This window comes from Phascolarctos cinereus, unplaced genomic scaffold, assembly GCF_003287225.1.
Source record: "Phascolarctos cinereus isolate Bilbo 61053 unplaced genomic scaffold, phaCin_HiC Scaffold_4;HRSCAF=312, whole genome shotgun sequence".
In the NCBI taxonomy this organism is placed as follows: domain Eukaryota; kingdom Metazoa; phylum Chordata; class Mammalia; order Diprotodontia; family Phascolarctidae; genus Phascolarctos; species Phascolarctos cinereus.
Genome location: NW_027555847.1, coordinates 490,181,039 through 490,199,896, shown reverse-complemented (window position 1 = coordinate 490,199,896; position 18,858 = coordinate 490,181,039). Strand labels below are relative to the sequence as shown.

The window sequence follows — 18,858 nt, the reverse complement described above, 5'->3', positions numbered from 1 at the left end:
CTCTTTGTTAAGGTAGAGGTCTGCTTCCAATGTGGAGAGTGTACTGTCCCAAGCTTCAGGGGTTTGTACAGCTGTTTTCAGAGATACTTGTAGGCACCCGTAAATTTTCAGTGCCTCCAAGGTGGTATGATAAGGGACGTGGTGTTTACTCCTTTCCTGGCCTGTGACCACAAGTATTCCTTTCTGTGCTGTAACTGTGAGGAGGGCTTCCTCTCCACAGTCACTACAAGCTCCTCCTCACCCAGCACCGCCACCCAGAACTGTGACCCAGATCCACACACCAGCAAAGCAAGAGATTCCTGCCTCAGCACTGGCAAAGAGATTCCTGCAATCCCTCTCTGATCAGCCACTGGATTCCCCCTCAGTCTGTGGGCTGGAAGCTCAGGAAGCAGCTGTCCCACCCAGGGCCAGGCTCTTGGGGAATGGAGGTGAAACCCCGCCTTCCTCTCTGACCACCGACACAAACAGACTTTTCCCACTGACCTTCTAAGTTGTCTTTAGCATTGGTGGATTGAGGAGTCTGGAAACCTCCACAGCTGCCCACGATTCAGTCCTCTGAGGCCTGCTCCAGGTTTGCTGTGGCCTGTGCACCCACGCCACGCTGCGCTGCGCTCCCAGCCCGGAGCAATACACCTTTCTGATCAATCATCCAGGTTGTCTTAGGCTGGAAATTTGTTTCACTCTGTCTTTTTGTGGGTTTTGCTGCTTCAGAATTTCTTTAGAGCCATTTTTTATGAGTATTTGGAGGGGTTTGGGGGAGAGCTCAAGCAAGTCACTGCTTTCACTCCGCCATCTTGGCTCCGCCCCCCATGAGTTATTTGGTTTTTGAAACACACATTATAATAGAACTGCATATGTGTGTTTTTACACATATGTGTATATATAAAATATTTTCAAAGGTAAATTTACATATACACGTATGTGTATATATAATATATATACTATTTATCATTTTAATGAAAGTTCCATTTATTTCTGTTTTCTAGTGTTTTTAAACAGAAATAAGTGTCATATTTTAATAAAAGTTTTTTCTGCATCTATCGATATAATCATATGATTTTATTCTATTATTAATATGCTTATAATTTTCCTAATATTAAACAATACTGCATTCCTGGTATAAAATTAACAAAGTTATAGTGTGGAATCTTGGTGAAATGTTGTTTTGGTCTCTTTGTCAATATTTCATTTAATTTTTTTGGTTTAAAAGTTATTTATAATAATTTAAGTTATTAAATACCTGTCAAATATTTATTTAAAAAATTATTTTATTTAATTTGTTGGTTATTTAAATTTTATGTTCATTAGAAATCTGGTTTATAACTTTTTTTTTCTACTTTATCTTCCCTATTTTATGTATCAAGGCCTTATCTGTGTCACAGAAGGAATGACCATCCACCTCCCTTGGATTAGATACTATATTTTTTTAATGCACCCTAAGATCTCATTAGCTTTTTGAAGATGTCCTGTAATGCTGTTGATTCATATGGATCTAGCATTCTATCAGTTTAAATACCTAAATCTTTTTGGATGAATTATTCATCTATTTTATAACCCCCTTTAAAATGTAAGCTCCCTGATGTCAGGAATTTTTTATTTTTGCTTATAAATCTCCAATGAATAGCATGATCCTTATGGCCTAGTGGAATAGTAACAAATGCTTTCTCAATGAATGAAGCCAGACCAGTTGCATTTTACATGTAAAACTGATTTTTTTTTTTGCCAACAGGAAGGGCAAAGGGAGGAAATAAACATTTATATACAACCTACTGTGTGCTAGGCAATCGTTAAAAATGCTTTTACAAATGTTATATCCTTTGATCCCTAGAGGAGATGCTATTATTATCTGCATTTCAGAGTTGAGAAAACTAAGGCAAACAGAGGCTAAGATATTTGCTCAGGGTCATGGAGCTAATAAGCGTCTGATGACTGATTTGAATGCAGGTCTTCATGACTCCAGGCACTGTACCACCTACCTGCCTCAGGAAGCCTACTATTAGTATAATAATGTGTATATAATTTATAAACAAATATACATACATTGGAAGCACAAGTTTGGAGACAAATACTCTAGATTATCAGGAAGAATTAAATATTTCTTTTAAAACTGAAGGGCTTCAGTGAGAAAACAAAGAAGGAAAAGCATCTGATTAATCAGCCTAAGAGGTAAGGAAAGATTATTACATTTAAGGGTCTGGAGGGTAGAATTTTAGACAAAGCAGGAAGGGAAAAAGGACCACTGAATACTTGGTAGTAAGAATCAGTTGTGATGCTCTTCTAGAAGAGGAAGGAGTTGGATCTTCTAAAAATGCTGCTGGTCCTCCAAGGAATGATGATCTGTGACATTTCAGGTAACAATTATTTTTTGAACGGAGAGCTCAAGAACAGATCGGTAGTAGTGGTTGATGATGGCTTGCTGAAGAATACAGAGGTATTTAGTTTTTACCTGATAATATCGAATATATAACAAATCGTCCAACACTGTCAAACTACCTACTTCTGATGTTCCATGTGTAACAACCCCTCTGTGACCACTCAGCAAACCTATGCTCACCCTCTAAATTTGGGTGTTCCCAACAGGCAACTCTCCTCAAGATAGGGATAATCCTAATGGACTAGGTTTCTAGTATTCTTGCTATGAGCTCCCACCAGTGTATTTCTCATTTATTGTCAGCCAGTAGCCTAAATTAGCTTTTAGATAAGAGTAGTTTCTGAGGACATATAGCAAGAATAGTAGTTACAAAAACATTTTTATCCAACCAGAGCATACTCCTCCTTGAACACAGTAGGTTCTTATGAAGAGCTAGTTCATATTTAGAGTGTGTTGTCAATGAACCGCATGTAGAATATACATATGACCAAAAAGCAAACTCACAGCTTGTGGTTAGTAGAAGTCCTTCTAGCCCTTCACATAGTCCTCATGAAGCTCCTGGTTACGCTTCTCTTGAATCCACACGTAGCACTTCTTTGCTATGAGAGTTCCCACCCCCTGAATTATCTTTAGGTATCTTTAGGTAATTGTTTTTCCACATCTGGCTGCAACTACTTCCTCTGTCATCAGTCACTATTTCAGCAGTCACTGCTATCACCACTAGTCACTGGTAAACCTCTGCTGCGACCTCTGGCTCCCCTAAACTTACTAGATAAAGTAGGTATTCCCATCTCAGAATAAAAATAAGAAAGACTAAGCAAACAAACAAAAAAAAAAACAAAGGCAGCATTTGCTTAAATACACTTGGTGACTAAGTGGAAAAACAGACAGCTACCCTTCTGCTTTGTCTTCTTTGTGGCATTAGCCCTAAGGCTTACAGCTTCCTTGATAGGAGATAGAAAAACAGAGTTGTAGCCTTTCATTTTCTTTTTTTTTAAATTTTTAAATTTTTTTAAAATTTTATTAATTTATTTTGATTTATCAACAATCACTTCCATATACTTTTGAATTGAAAATTTTTCTCCCCTTCTCCCCCCACCCTCCCCAAGAGCGCACAATCTGATATAGGCTTTACATTTACATTCCATTAAACATATTTTCACATTAGTGAAGTTGTAAGTAAAAATTAAAACCAATAGGAGGAACCATCAGAAAGATGAAACAAAACTCAACAGAAGGTAAAAATAAGTAAGTGATTCGACTTCCATAGTTCTTTCTTTGGATGTGGACAGCATTTTCCATCCGAGGCCTCTGGAGATGTCTTAGATCCTGTAATGCTGAGAGGGTTCAGTTTAACAATATTAGTCATCACATAACGTGGCTGTTATTGTGTACAAAGTCCTCTTGGTTCTGCTCACTTCACTCAGCATCAGACCATATAAGTCTTTCCAGGTTTTTCTGAAGTCAGCCTATTCATCATTTCTTATAGCACAATAGTATTCCATTATATTCATATACCACAACTTGCTCAGCCATTCCCCAATTGATGGGCATCCTCTCAATTTCCAATTCTTTGCCACACTATGAATATTTTTGTACATGTGGGTCCTTTTCCCATTTGTTTGATCTCTTTGGGATATAGCCCTAGAAGTGCTATTGCTGGATCAAAGGGTATGCACATTTTTGTAGCCCTTTGGGCATAGTTCCAAATTGTTCTCCAAAATGGTTGGATCATTTCACAACTCCACCAACAATGTATTAGTGTTCCAATTTTCCCACATCTTCTCCAACATTTATCATTTTCCTGTTTTGTCATGTTGGCCAATCTGATAGGTGTGATGTGGTACCTCAGAGTTGTTTTGATTTGCACTTCTCTAATCAATAATGATTTAGAGCATTTTTTCATATGACTATAGATGGCTTTAATTTCTTCATCTGAGAACTGTCTGTTCATATCCTTTGACCATTTATCAATTGGGGAATGGCTTGTGTTCTTATAAATTTGTCTTAATTCTCTATATATTTTAGAAATGAGGCCTTTATCAGAGAGACTGGTTGTAAAAATTCTTTCCCAATTTTCTACCTTCCTTCTAATCTTAGTTGCATTGGCTTTGTTTGTGCAAAAACTTTTCAATTTAATGTAATCAAAATTATCCATTTTGCTTTTCATAATGTTCTCTATCTCCTGTTTGGTCATGAATTCTTCTGTTCTCCATAGATCTGATAGGTAAACTATTCCTTGTTCTCCCAGTTTACTTATGGTATCAGCCTTTATATCTAAGTCATGAACCCATTTTGACTTTATTTTGGTATATGGTGTGAGATTTGGGTCTATGCCTAGTTTCTGCCATACTCTTTTCCAGTTTTCCCAGCAGTTTTTTTCAAAGAGTGGGTTCTTATCCCAGAAGCTGGGGTCTTTGGGTTTATCAAATAATAGATTACTATAGTCATTGACTACTGTGTCTTGCATATTTAACCTATTCCACTGATCCACCTCCCTATTTCTTAGCCAGTACCAAGCAGTTTTGATGATTGCTGCTTTATAATACAATTTAAGATCTGGAATTGCTAGGCCACCTTCCCCTGCATTTCTTTTCATTAGTTCCTTTGATATTCTGGACCTTTTGTTTTTCCAAATGAATCTTGTTATTATTTTTTCTAACTCTATAAAATAATTTTTGGTAGTTTGATTGGTATGGCACTGAATAAGTAAATTAGCTTAGGTAGGATTGTCATTTTTATTATATTAGCTCGGCCTACCCATGAGCAACTGATGTTTTTCCAATTATTTAGATCTGATTTTATTTGTGTGAAAAGTGTTTTGTAATTGTGTTCATAGAGTTCCTGGGTTTGTTTCGGGAGGTAGACTCCTAAATATTTTATAATGTCTACAGTAAGTTTAAATGGGATTTCTCTTTCTATCTCTTGCTGTTGGGCTTTGTTGGTAATATATAGAAATGCTGATGATTTATGTGGGTTTATTTTATAGCCTGCAACTTTGCTAAAGTTGTTTATTATTTCAAGTAGTTTTTTACTTGATTCTCTAGGATTCTCTAAGTATATCATCATGTCATCTGCAAAGAGTGATAGCTTTGTTTCTTCTTTGCCTATTCTAATGCCTTCAATTTCTTTTTCTTCTCTTATTGCTAAAGCTAAAGGTTTCCAGTACAATATTGAATAACAGTGGTGATAATGGACATCCTTGTTTCACCCCGATCTTATTGGAAATGCTTCTAGCCTGTCCCCATTACATATAATGCTTGCTGAAGGTTTTAGATATGCTATTTATTATTTTAAGGAAGACTCCATTTATACCTATGCTTTCTAGTGTTTTTAATAGGAATGGGTGTTGTATTTTATCAAAAGCTTTTTCTGCATCTATTGAGATGATCATGTGGTTTCTGTTGGTTTTGTGTTGATATGCTCAATGATGCTGATAGTTTTCCTAATATTGAACCAACCCTGCATTCCTGGTATAAATCCTACCTGGTCATAGTGTATTATTCTTGTGATAAGTTGCTGCAATCTATTGTATTTTGTTTAAAATTTTTGCATCTATATTCATTAGAGAAATTGGTCTATAATTTTCTTTCTCTATTTTGACTCTTCCTGGTTTAGGTATCAACACCATATTTGTATCATAAAAAGAATTTGGTAAGACTCCTTCTTCACCTATTTTCCCAAATAGTCTATATAGTATTGGAATTAATTGTTCTCTAAATGTTTGATAGATAGAATTCGCATGTAAATCCATCTGGCCCTGGAGATTTTTTCCTAGGGAGTTCATCAATGGCTTGTTCAATTTCTTTTTCTGAGATGGGGTTATTTAAGTATTTTACTTCCTCTTCTGTTAATCTGGGCAATTTATATTTTTGTAAATATGTATCCATTTCACTAAGATTGTCAAATTTGTTGGCATATAGTTGGGCAAAATAATTCCTAATTATTGTTTTAATTTCCTCTTCCTTGGTGGTAGCTTCCCTTTTCATTCTTGATACTAGTAATTTGGTTTTCTTCTTTCTTTTTTTTAATTAAATTAACCAAAGGTTTATCTATTTTATTGTTTTTTCATAAAACCAGCTCTTAGTTTTATTTATTAGTTCAATAGTTTTCTTAATTTCAATTTTTTAATTTTTCCTTTGGTTTTCAATATTTCTAATTTGGTGTTTAGTTGAGGATTTTTAATTTGTTCTTTTTCTAGTTTTTTTAGTTGTATGCCCAATTCATTAATCTCCTCTTTTTCTATTTTATTTATGTAAGCATTTAGAGATATAAAACTTCCCCTAAGAACTGCTTTCGCTGCATCCCATAGGTTTTGGTATGTTGTCTCATTATTGTCATTCTCTTGAATGAAATTATTGATTGTTTCTATGATTTGTTGTTTGACCCAATCATTTTTTAGGATTAGATTATTTAGTTTCCAATTATTTTTTAGTCTATCTTTCCATGGCCCTTTATTACATATAATTTTTATTGCATCATGATCTGAAAAGGATGCATTTAATATTTCTGCCTTTCTGCATTGGATTGTGAGGTTTTTATGCCCTAGTACATGGTCAATTTTTGTGTATGTGCCATGTACTGCGAGAAAAAAGTATATTCCTTTCTATCCCCATTCAGTTTTCTCCAGAGGTCTATCATACCTAACTTTTCTAATGTTCTATTCACCTCCTTAACTTCTTTCTTGTTTATTTTGTGGTTAGATATCTAGTGCAGAGAGGGGGAGGTTCAGGTCCCCACTAGTATAGTTTTGCTGTCTATTTCTTCCTGTAACTCCCTGAACTTCTCTAAGAATTTGGATGCTATACCATTTGGTGCATATATGTTTAGTAATGATATTACTTCATTGTCTATGGTGCCTTTTAGCAGGATGTAGTTTCCTTCCTTATCTCTTTTGATTAGATCTATTTTTGCTTTTGCTTTGTCTGAGATCAGGATTGCTACCCCTGTTTTTTTACTTCAGCTGAGCATAATATATTCTGCTCCAGCCTTTTACCTTTACCCTGTATGTGTCACTCTTTTTCAAATGTGTTTCCTGTAAACAACATATTGTAGGATTATGGTTTTTAATCCATTCTGCAATCCATTTCCGTTTTATGGGAGAGTTCATCCCATTCACATTCACAGTTATGATTACTATCTGTGTCTTTTTCTCCATCATTTCCCCCACTTTTATGCTTTTCTTTCTCCTTTTTCCTTTCTCCCCTTCACTAGTGTTTTGCTTTTGACTACCACCTCCTTCAGTCCCTCTCCCCTTTTATTATCCCTTTCCCTTTTCTTCCCTTTACTCTTACTGCTTCTTCCCTCCCTTTTCTTTCCCCCTCCCTTTTCTTTCCCCTTTTCCCTCCTACTGCCTATAGGGCAAGTTAGATTTCTATACCTAACTGATTATTATGCCCTTCTTGAGCCAAATCTGATGAGAGTAAGGTTCAAACAATGCTCACCACCCCACTTCTTTCCCTCTGCTGTAATAGGATTTTGTGTCTTTTCCTGTAATGTAATTTACCCTTGTCTGCCTCCTCCTTTCTCAGTACATTTTCTAAGATCAGATTGATCCACTTATTTGGATCCATTTAACCCACTTGATTAGATTTTTTTTTATCATTACATCAAAGTCAACTAATATCCACCCTCTTTATGTACACTCCTTTAACATGGTGTAATAACAATACAGTTCTCAAGGGTTGCAAGAATCATATTCCCTTGTAGGGGTTTAAACAGCCCCCCCTCATTAACAATATATTGTATTTTTCTTTCCCATTTACCCTTTTATGTCCTTCTTGAGTCCTGTACTTGAAGATCAAATTTTTTGTTGAGCTCTGGTCTTTTTATCAGGAAGGTTTGGAAGTCTCCTATTTCATTGAATATCCATCTCCTCCCTTGAAAAGTGATGCTCATTTTTGCTGGGTAGCTGATCCTGGGCTGCATTCCAAGATCCTTTGCCTTAAGGAATATCATGTTCCACACCCTGCGGTCTTTTAATGTAGAAGCTGCAAGGTCCTGTGTAATCCTGACTGTGGTTCCATAATATTTAAATTGTTTCTTTCTGGCTGCTTGTGGCACCTTCTCCTTCATCTGTTAATTTTGGAATTTTGCTATTATATACCTTGGCATTGTCAATTTGGGATCTCTTTCAAGTGGTGATCGGTGGATTCTTTCCAAGGTTATTTTACCTTTTTGGTTCTAGGATATCTTGGCAGTTTTCCTTTATGATTTCCTGAAAGATATTGTCCAGGCTCTTTTCTTCATCATGATTTTTAGGTAGTCCAATAATTTTTAAATTGTCTCTCCTGAATTGATTTTCCAGGTTGGCTGTTTTACCGATGAGGTATTTTACGTTTTCATCTATTTTTTCTTTTTTTTTTTTGTTTCTGTTTGACTGATTCTTGCTCTCTCATAGAGACATTAATTTCCATTTGTCCAATTCTAGTTTTTAACAGATTGTTTTCTTCTGTTAGTTTTGTACTTCCTTCTTCAATTGGTCAATTGTGTTTTTTAGGGACTTGTTTTCTTCAGTGTAGTCTTCTGTTAGTTCTTGTACTTCCTTCTTCAATTGGCCAATTGTATTTTTGAAGGACTCTTTTACCTCTCTCATTTGACTTTTAAAAACCTTCTTGAGCTCTTCTAAGAAGGCTTTTAGGGCTTCAGACCAGTTCATATTCCCTTTTGTTGTTGCAGATGTGGGTTTGTTGACAATGTTGTCTTCTTCAGAATTTCTGTCTTGATCTTCACTCTTCTCATAATATGAATCTATGGTACATTTCTTTTTATTCTCTGGCCTTTAAAAAGATTGAGCTCTCCTGCTGGGGAACAGAGGGCACTGACCCAAGCTTCTTGTGTTGGGAGCCTAGGTCTTTGTCACTGGCTTTGTGTGCTGGGGCCTCTTATGTTGGCAATTGGAGGCTGTAGGTTTCTGGCAGCTTACCTTGTGTTGGGCTGGAACCAGCAAGGCTGGAACTTTCAGGCAATTCTAGGTTGCCTTCTTTTCCTTTCCTTTAGCTTTCTTCAGCTCCTTTTAGATGGGTGCTGCAAGGTGTTTATCTGCCTGGGGCCCCCTGCAGTGTTGTCTCCCTCCTTACTGCTAATGCACTGGGAGATTCCTTTGTGGTAGAGTGCTGAGGCACCTGGTGGTTTTCTGAGCTGGTTTCTACCACCTCCCTCTGCCCTCACTGAGGCACTCAGAGGTCCAGGTGTTGATGTTTTCCTGTTCTACCACCTGGGTTTCAGGATTTCTTCACAATTGGAGCCTGCAGGGCTCCAACAGCTCACTTGGTGTTGGGTTGGCATCAGCAAGGCTGGGGCTTAAGGAAACCTTTAGGTTGTTTTCTTCACCTCCTTTCAGATGAATGCCACAGGGTACTTATCTGCCTGGGGCCCCTTGTAGTTCTGCCTCACTTATTTTTGCTGAGGCACAGGGAGACCCGTTTGCTGGGCTGCTGCACTGCTGCTCCCCTCCTTCTTCTAGTTCAGGTGTTCCAGGTTTTTTTCTGGGGTGATATTTTCTGGGTTTTCATAGGTTGATAGGGGAGAGTGATAGCTACTACCTTTTCACTCCACCATCCTGGCTCCCAGAAGCAGAAGTCTAGCCTCTCATTTTCTCAAGGGACCTTCTGTTTATCTTTGATATATCTCTTTCTGCTTCAAGCTGGGTGTGTTGTTTCCTACTTGTCCAGTTTATCCCACAACATGGTCTGTGGGGAGGAAGGAGGAACAAGAACCCCTTTCCCAAGGTAAATCTCACTGGGCGTTGGCTCCAACCAGTGAACCACTTGACTAACCCACTACTTGACTGACTTGCTATTTTTATATATAGCCACAGCAGTATGACTTGATCTTACCAATGAATCACAAGATAATTCCTGGATTATATATAACCTGTTTTTCATCCAACTGCCTATAGTCCTACAGTCATTTTTGAATTGATTGAAAGTTTGTCCACACATTGTCATAAGGTTATAAGAAAGTTCCTTAATACTTATTTGAAACTGTTGATTGACTAAATGATGGACTGGGATGGGGTTTGAACCCCATCTTTATAAATAAAACATGTAGGATAATTTGAAAGAAAACTAGAATGGATGGATGATGATTAAATTCTTGAACAGGAAATTGAACATTTTACACACATAAGTGATGCTTTCATCCCTGCTAATCATCAAAGGCAAAGACTTCCAAGAAAAAAGGCAAATTAGGGAAGTGAAATGCTAGTCAAGAAACTGGTGGCTGAGAATGGTATTTGGCATTTCTGGACCATGGTTACACTACAAGAATGATAGACTTTTGATCAGAGGTAGATTAGCTAGCTAGAATGCTTGACTTGGAGTCAGGAAGACCTGAATTCAGATCCTGAATTAGATACTTAGCTATGTAACTCCAGGAATGCCATTAAACCTCTCTCAGCCTCAGTTTTCTCATCAGCAAAGTGGGGATAATAACACCTACCTCTCAGGGTTATAGTGAGACAATATTTGTAAAGTACTTTGCAAACCTTAAATTACTATATAAATGTTGGTTATCATCATCATCATTATAATTAAGATAATTTAATTCATGCTCTTAAGGATTCAGAAGACAGAAGTCAATAAAATTTAAGAAAATGAACTTTAAGAAAGTATATTTTACCAAGTTTAAGGTACTGTGAGGAAGGCAGAATAGCTTTGCATGCTAAAGAAAAACTGCAACCATCTTCAAGGAGTTCTAGGGAGATAACAAGAAACCAAGCTCACCAGACATAGAAATCTATACATAAGATGAAAAGAAAATGGGGAAAATACACTAAGAATGGAAATTAGGCCACTAAAACATCTTCATATATGTTAGACAAAAGAAGAGGATGCAAAAATAGTTTGCTGCCATGATAGTCAGGAAAAGAAAATTGGTAGGAACTCAATCAATATGTGTTGAATGGAATTGACTTGTTGAATTGCAAAGTAATTAAGAGAAGGCAGTAGAAAAAAGGCTGAGGTTTGTAATATCTTCTTCACTTTTGTCTTTCTAGAAAAAAAAATGCTGTAAATAGTTGATTGAAGCAAGTCATGACCATTAAGGAAGCTTAGAAAACCTAACTAATAAAGGAAAGCTAAAATTCAACAGTATGCAGAGAAACTGGATATATTCAAATAAACAGAAGAGATAATAGGCTCCCTATGATACTAAATTACCTGAAAGGTATCATTGCAAGGGTATTAGCCATAACTTTTGCTTCACGAATTTGTGTGTCATCCTTGTGCTAGAGCCATGCTAATCTTCACTGTATCATTCCAATTTTAGTATATGGGCTGTGAAAGCAAACACATAACCATTATTTTTGGAAAAATTCATAAAGGCTTGGAAAAGAGGAAATATTGTGGCCATTAAAAAAGGCAATGTAGTTGTCTGGGAAGATTTTTAAATGTCCAGATTATTTTTAGTCTTCTAGTTTGAATATGGACACTATGAAGAAACAAATATGACTTTCTGCATAACTAGACCAACAATTTATTCTTTGATGGAAATGCTAGGGCATGTACAGAAGATGGAAATAGAAACATTCTATATCAATTTCAATCTGGATTTTCATTTGTTTCCATATAACATTTTTGTTGACATGATTAGACCTTCATTGACATTGACTATACCGTTGGTAGGTAGATGAATGCCTCATTTAAAGACTCTCATCGAGTCAAAGATTCAACTTGTCAGATCATCAGTAAATTATCTTATCAAGTGATTTCTCTTTACAATTGATTCCAAGGCCCATCTATTCAATATCTTCATAGTTTAAGACACAAATCTGTATTTAAAATATAGTTTTTAATTATGCTATTTCCATAATAGTCATTTAATTAGAAATTGTTGAATTGAATTAAATACTCCAAAGTATCTGTGATTTAATTTGCTGTGGATATTCCCCATATTCACATAGATTGTGACCCCTCTATGTCCTTAAAATTGGTATTCATGGTGAGCTTTGCTTAAAAGAAATCAACCAATGGCTAACCTTTTAGCAATGAACTTCTCTGACTTTGGAAATCTTTATAAAGGAAACAAGTATGGTAGAAAATTTTTAGAAGCCTAGTTTGGTAGGGCCCACTGGAGATCTTGACATGCTAACAGATAAAGAATCCAAGTCTCTTCCATACCATGAGAACATTTGTAAAAGGAACAGATCTGTCAGATGATACTAAATAACCTTATTGGTCCAAATATAGGTTGTACATTTACACAAACTGCATAAAACTATGATTTTCATTTATAATTAGGCATTTTTTTCTGTGTATGCTGACAGTGAGAGAGACAGAGACAGACAGACAGTGTAACATAATGAATAGAAGACCATCCTTAAAGTCAGGAAAATGGGTTCAACACCTTCACAATAGCTGTTTGATTGGGGGCAAGCAATTTTGCCCTCAAAGACTTTAAGTGATAGATGGATTATAATCTGCATCAGTGGAATGAGTTTTTACATTCAGCATTTTCACACTGATACAATCAAATATCTTTTACATATTGACATACACCCACAACCTCCACTAAATTCTTACTCTTTTTTTAAGTAGTATTTTATTTTCCCCCAAGTTACGTGTCAATAAAATTTTAGCATTCAATTTTACAAGATTTTGAGTTCCAGATTTTTTCCCTCCCTTCCTCCCCCTCCACTCTTCTGAAAATGGTAGGCAGTTTGATATAGTTTATATATGTGCTATCATGTAAAACATATTTCCATATTTGTCACAGTTCTGAAAGAAGAAACAGATTGAAAGGAAAAAAAAAACAATTCCACAAATAGTGTACTAGTGTCCCAATTTTCCCATATCCTCTCCTATCTTTATCATTTTCCTTTTTTGTCATATTAGCCAATCTGATAGGTGTGAGGTGGTATCTTAGAGTTGTTTTAATTTGCATTTCTCTCTAATCAAAAGTGATTTAGAGCATTAGAGTATGTCTCCATATGCCTATTGATAACTTTGATTTCTTCATCTGAAAACTATCTGTTCATATCCTTTGGCCATTTATCAATTGAGGAATGGCTTGTATTGTTATAAATTTGACTCCGTTTTCTATGTATTGCGAAATGAGGCCTTTATCAGAGTCACTTGCTATAAGGATTGTTTCCTAGCATCATGTTTTCCTTCTAATCTTGGTTGCATTGGTTTTGTTTGTGCAAAAGCTTTTTTGAAAAAAATTAATATAATCAAAATTATCTACTTTACATTTATTTTAATGCTCTTTAATTCTTGTTTGGTCATGAATTCTTCCCCTCCCCATTGATCTGACAGACTATTCCTTGCTCTTCTAATGTGCTTATGGCGTCACCCTTTATGTCTAAATCATGCACCCATTTTGACCTTATTTTGTTACACCGTGTTAGATGTTGGTCTATACCTAGTTTGTGTCCCACAGTTTTCCAGTTTTCCCAGCAGTTTTTGTCAAATAGTAAGTTCTTATCCCAAAAGCAGGTGTCTTTCAATTTATCCAACACTAGGCTATCCACTCTGTATCTGCTTCCATTTTACCGGACAGCTTATCCCATTCACATTCAGTTATGATTATTACCTGTGTATTTCCCTCCATCCTATTCTTCCTTCTGTTTGTCCTTACTCTCCTTTCACCCTTTCCCTCCTCACTAGTGTTTTGCTCCCCTGATATTCCCTCCCTTCTGTCAGTCCCCATCTCCCCCACCCCTTTACTTAATCTTCTCTCCTACTTCCTGTCAGGTAAGATTGATTTCTATATTCAACTAATTGTGTATATTATTTCCTCTTTGAGCCAATACTGATGACAGTAAGATTCAAGTGATGTTCATCACACACCCTCCCATCTTCTCCTCCACTCTAATAGGTCTTTTGTGCCTCTTCATGTGAAATAATTTACCCCATTCCACCTCTCCCTTCCTTCTGCAACCATTGTTCTTAATTTTTTTATGTCATTCCCTCAAATTCACCTTATGCCCTTATGTTCTCTGTCTACGTATATTCCTTCTAGCTGTACTATTAGTGATACAATTTTTTTTAAGAATTACAAGCATCATCTTCTTATAAACATATTAGCTCTATTGAAACCCTTAATTTTTTTTCCTTTTTAGCTATTTATGCTTCTCTTGGGTCTTGATATTGAAGGTCAAATTTTTGGTTTAGTTCTGGTGCTTTCTTTATGAAAGCTTGAAATCCTTCAATTTCATCAAAGGACCACTTTCTCCTTTGATGCATTTGTTTAATTTTGCTGGGTAAGTCCTAGCTCCTTTGCCTTCTGGAATATCATGTTCCATGACCTCCAATTTTTTAATGTTGGAGCTGCCAAATCCTGTGTAATACTGATTGTGGTTCCCCGATATTTGAGTTGTTTCTTTCTGGCCCCTTGTAGTATTTTTCCTTGACCTGATAGTCCTGAAATTTGGCTATAATTTTCCTCAGAGTTTCTATTTTGAGATCTCTTCCCTGAGGTGATCACTGGATTCTTTAAATGCCTATTTTGCCCTCTGGTTGCAGGACATCTGGGCAGTTTTCCTTCATAATTTCTGGAAAGATGCTGTCCAGGTCCTCCTTTTGATTATGGCTGTCAGGTAGTCCAATGATTCTGATATTGTCTCTCCTGGTTCTATTTTTCAGGTCAGTTGTCTTTCCCACAAGATATTTTACATTTTCTTCAATGTTTTCATTCTTTTGAATTTGTTTGATTGATTCATGATGTCTAATAGAGTCATTAGCTTCCACTTGCCCAATTCTAACTTTTAAGTGTTGTTTTCCTCAATTAGCTTTTGTACTTTCTTTTTCATGTGGCCAGTTGTACTCTTTAAGGTGTTGTTTTCTTCAGCGGATTTTTGTATCTCCTTTTCCATGTGGCCAATTCCACTTTTTAAGCAGTTTTCCACACTGTTGACTCTATATCATAATTCTCTTTGATCACTGTCATTTCTTTTCCCAAGTTTTCTTGTTACCTCTCTTATGTGATTTTTAAGCTCCTTTTTGAGCTCTTCCATGAGTTCTTTCTGGGCTTGCAACCACTTCCTGTTTTAATTTGGTGTTTTGCCCATAGGTGTTTTAACACTGTTGTCCTCTGAGTTTGTGTCTTGGTCTTCCCTGTCACCATTAATAACTTTCTATGGTCAGATTTTTTTGTTGTTCTTTGCTCATCTTTTTTGGCCTTTTTCCTTTTTTTTTTTTTTTTTCAATTTAAGCTTTGCTCCCAGGGTGGAAGGGCACCGCTTCAGGCTTCTTGTGCTGGGGATTGCAGGCCCTGCCTGTTTACCTGGTGCTGTACTGATGTTGCCCTGAGGCCCACAGGGGATCCTCATGTCTAGTGCTGCACTTAGGGGACAGGGTGGGGGTTGAATGGAGCTGTTGGAGGCCATAGGGCCCTGGCAGCTTACATGGTGCTGAGCTAGGGTCATAGTGGTTGTGTCAGTCTGAGGCTTGGCAGGGTGTTCTACATTTCCCCGGGGGCTACACTGAAGCATGTGGGGCCTGGCCTCTGGAGGCAGCCTGTTTGCCCAGAGCTGTGCTGAAGCACATGGAGATCTGGCCACTCGAGGATGTCTGCCTGCTGGAGTTGCACTTAAGCATGTGGTGGTTCTTGGAGCTGGAGTCTGCAGGTTCTCCTGGCTATGCTAAGGCAGTGAGGGGTCCTGATGTTGGTGTTTGCCTGTTCTACCACACTGGTGCTCAGGATCTTCTGCTGGTTTGCTGAGGCACTTCATGTTCTGGACTTCACTCTTCTTTTACCCAAGTGAGATGGACCTTTCTTGCTGATTTTCCAAGTTTCTTAGGCTAAAAAGATTGTTTCACCCTGTCTTTTTGCTGGTTCTGCTACTCCAGGATTTGTTTTGGAGTACTATTTTATGGTTGTTGGGAGGTGAACATGGGTGAATTACAGTGATTTACAGCATACTCTGCCATCTTGGCTCCCAGAAGTCTAGTCTAGTGTTGTCATGGAGGCAATCCTGAGTCCTTGGAGGTTATTGCACTGAAGGGCAAGCTGTGAGAGGTCCAATAAAGTTACAAAGATGTCAGCCAAGGACCCAACAATGGCCTGTCATCCCTGTTGCATTTAGTTTGTATCTATTTTGCATGTCCTAATTTACAGTACAGATGTCTTCCTTAGTAGAATATGAACTTCTTGAGAGGACTTTCCTTTTCATCTCTGCATCCCTCACTTAGCTCAGGACCTGGCCAATAATAGGAGCCTAATAAATGCTTGTTGATTGACTATTTATTGTCTAAAGACCAGCCCAGAGAAATTCCAAGAAGCTCCCCTTCCAGGTGGCTACACCCTGATGAGGTCCAATCTCAGAGCTGCATAGAGCCATTGTAGGGAAAGACAAAGATACTCTAGCAAAGAGGTTAATTAATTAAAATATACACATGTGTGCATGTGCTTACTGCTAAAGAGGCCTCATTTTAAAGCTGTATCATATAGTCAAGAGATGACTTATATTACGATTGAAATGGGATAATGAGACCTAAGAATTCCAGAAAGGAGGAGGTTTTTGTAAGGATTAACTACAAATAAATATAGAAGAAAAAGATCATGAAAGTCAGAATGGAGAGAAGTTTATTGCCAACTAAATAACAGAAAAAATCCTTAACGACAGCCTGGCTGCAAACTAAGCATATTGAAAATGTTTCTTCTGGCTATCTGTAGAGAAAATCTCACGTTCATATTCAGCAGTGATTATGTTTTAGCATATTTTGATGTCATGCAAAATATTAGCAGCTTTATGTAAGGTCTATGTGCTCATTTTCCCATTTATTTTCCTAAGGGATCCTCATTTTTTCCTATTTATTATTTATTAGGCTTTAAGTTAAGGTTTCAACACACATATGTATGTATATGTATATATTATCCCCAAACAGGAAGATATTTCTTAAAACATGTTATCTCAGGGTGCAGAAAGTATTTATGGCAATTCTTTGTTTATATTTCAATCAAGAAATATAATAACAATTTAAAAAACCCTAAAATATAAAAAAGTAAAATTATTAATGCTCCTTAAAGGTTATGAAATATCTGGAAAGGAGCTACCCTTACATCTTATGATGGGCGGTGGTACACTCCTTTGGGAGGGAAGAAGAGGGAGAGGATATTTAAAAAAACATAGTGAAAGCCAGCTAACTAGAGCCACCACCGACACTGCAGTAAAGAAAACGCAAACAGTAGGGAGAAAGAGTCCCCCACTGCAGTAGAAACAGAAAGAGGTACGCTGCCCAGGATGAAGATACAGGCTAAGCCATCACAGTGGGAGAGGAGACAGAAGCCCACCACACTGGAGAGAAGGAGATATGTCACAGTGGGGAGAAAGAAACAATGAGATAGAGTACAGCAGGGAGAGACAAAGAAGCACTGACTGCAGCAGGGGAAGAGACAGAGAACAAGGGACTCAAAGACAAGAAGGAGGAACAGTGCGTGATGTATCCTGAAGCCTGGGCTGGGCCGCTGGGCAGCCCTGCTTCATCCAATCTACATGTCTTCATTTCCTAATGACCACACCATCCACTCACTGCCTACTCTGTTGGAAGGGAGTTAGGATCCAGCAATGGTATCCCTCCAAAGACTGGCATAAGGTTATCAGGAAGTCACACACAGAGTTTGATGTTGTGCTAGCTGTTTTCTATTTCCTCTTTAGCTTTTTGAGTTACTGACATATTATTGCAGTAAAACATATGTAGGGTCAATTCATGCTGAATAGTTATTAGAAACCATGATAACAAAAGTCATTACACTGCAGTTCAGTTTTGACAGTAAAATTTCTGCAACATTATCACAAATCCTCATGCATTAGTGCAATGATCCTTACTATAGTTTCATATTAGAATCAAGAGACTGCCATAGCATGCTCGATACAAAAAGTCAAGCGAGTCAAGTTCTTTCTGCTTTCACAGATAACACATTTTTTTCTTCTCTTTTCTATGTACTTCATCCATTCTGTATTTTTGTTTTATGTACCTTTCTTTGTAGTATATAGCTTATCTCTTTTTTAAATGGGAAATTTATCCAAAAAAAATAAACACACACACATAAATAAATATATGTGGATGTATATAAATATATATGTATATGTATATATAAAAATATATATGTGTATGCGCATATGTGTGTGTGTGATCTCCTTTGGTCCTGGTAATCAGCTATATATATATATGGAGATTTTATATATACACACATACATATATATGCATATACATACATACATATATACATACATACACACATACACACACACACATGCACACACATATATTGCTGATTACCAGGACCAAAGGACATAAGTTGTAAATGATCTAATATCTGAGATGGCCAAAGAGCATTCAGTCCCCATGTATTACTCTATGATTCATTCTGATAATTTCATCCTCCTTCCTCCAATCACTTGGTTTGCTCTGTGTGTGTGGGGGGGGGGTAGGCGTATATATGGATGTGAATTTATGTAGAGTCTAAATGGAGTGGGATGGAATAAGATTTAAGATGCGGTACTTTCTTTTCACCCTTTCATCTTTCCTTTCTTTGTATAA

General features: G+C 37.0%; 1 non-coding gene across 1 annotated transcript; it reads right to left on the bottom strand.

Annotated features, from left to right (window-relative positions):
* Positions 1-11,558: 11,558 nt before the first annotated feature.
* LOC144457246 (U6 spliceosomal RNA) lies at positions 11,559-11,665 on the bottom strand. Its single transcript, XR_013486573.1, has one exon. It is a non-coding gene; the product is annotated as a U6 spliceosomal RNA (small nuclear RNA).
* Positions 11,666-18,858: the final 7,193 nt, after the last annotated feature.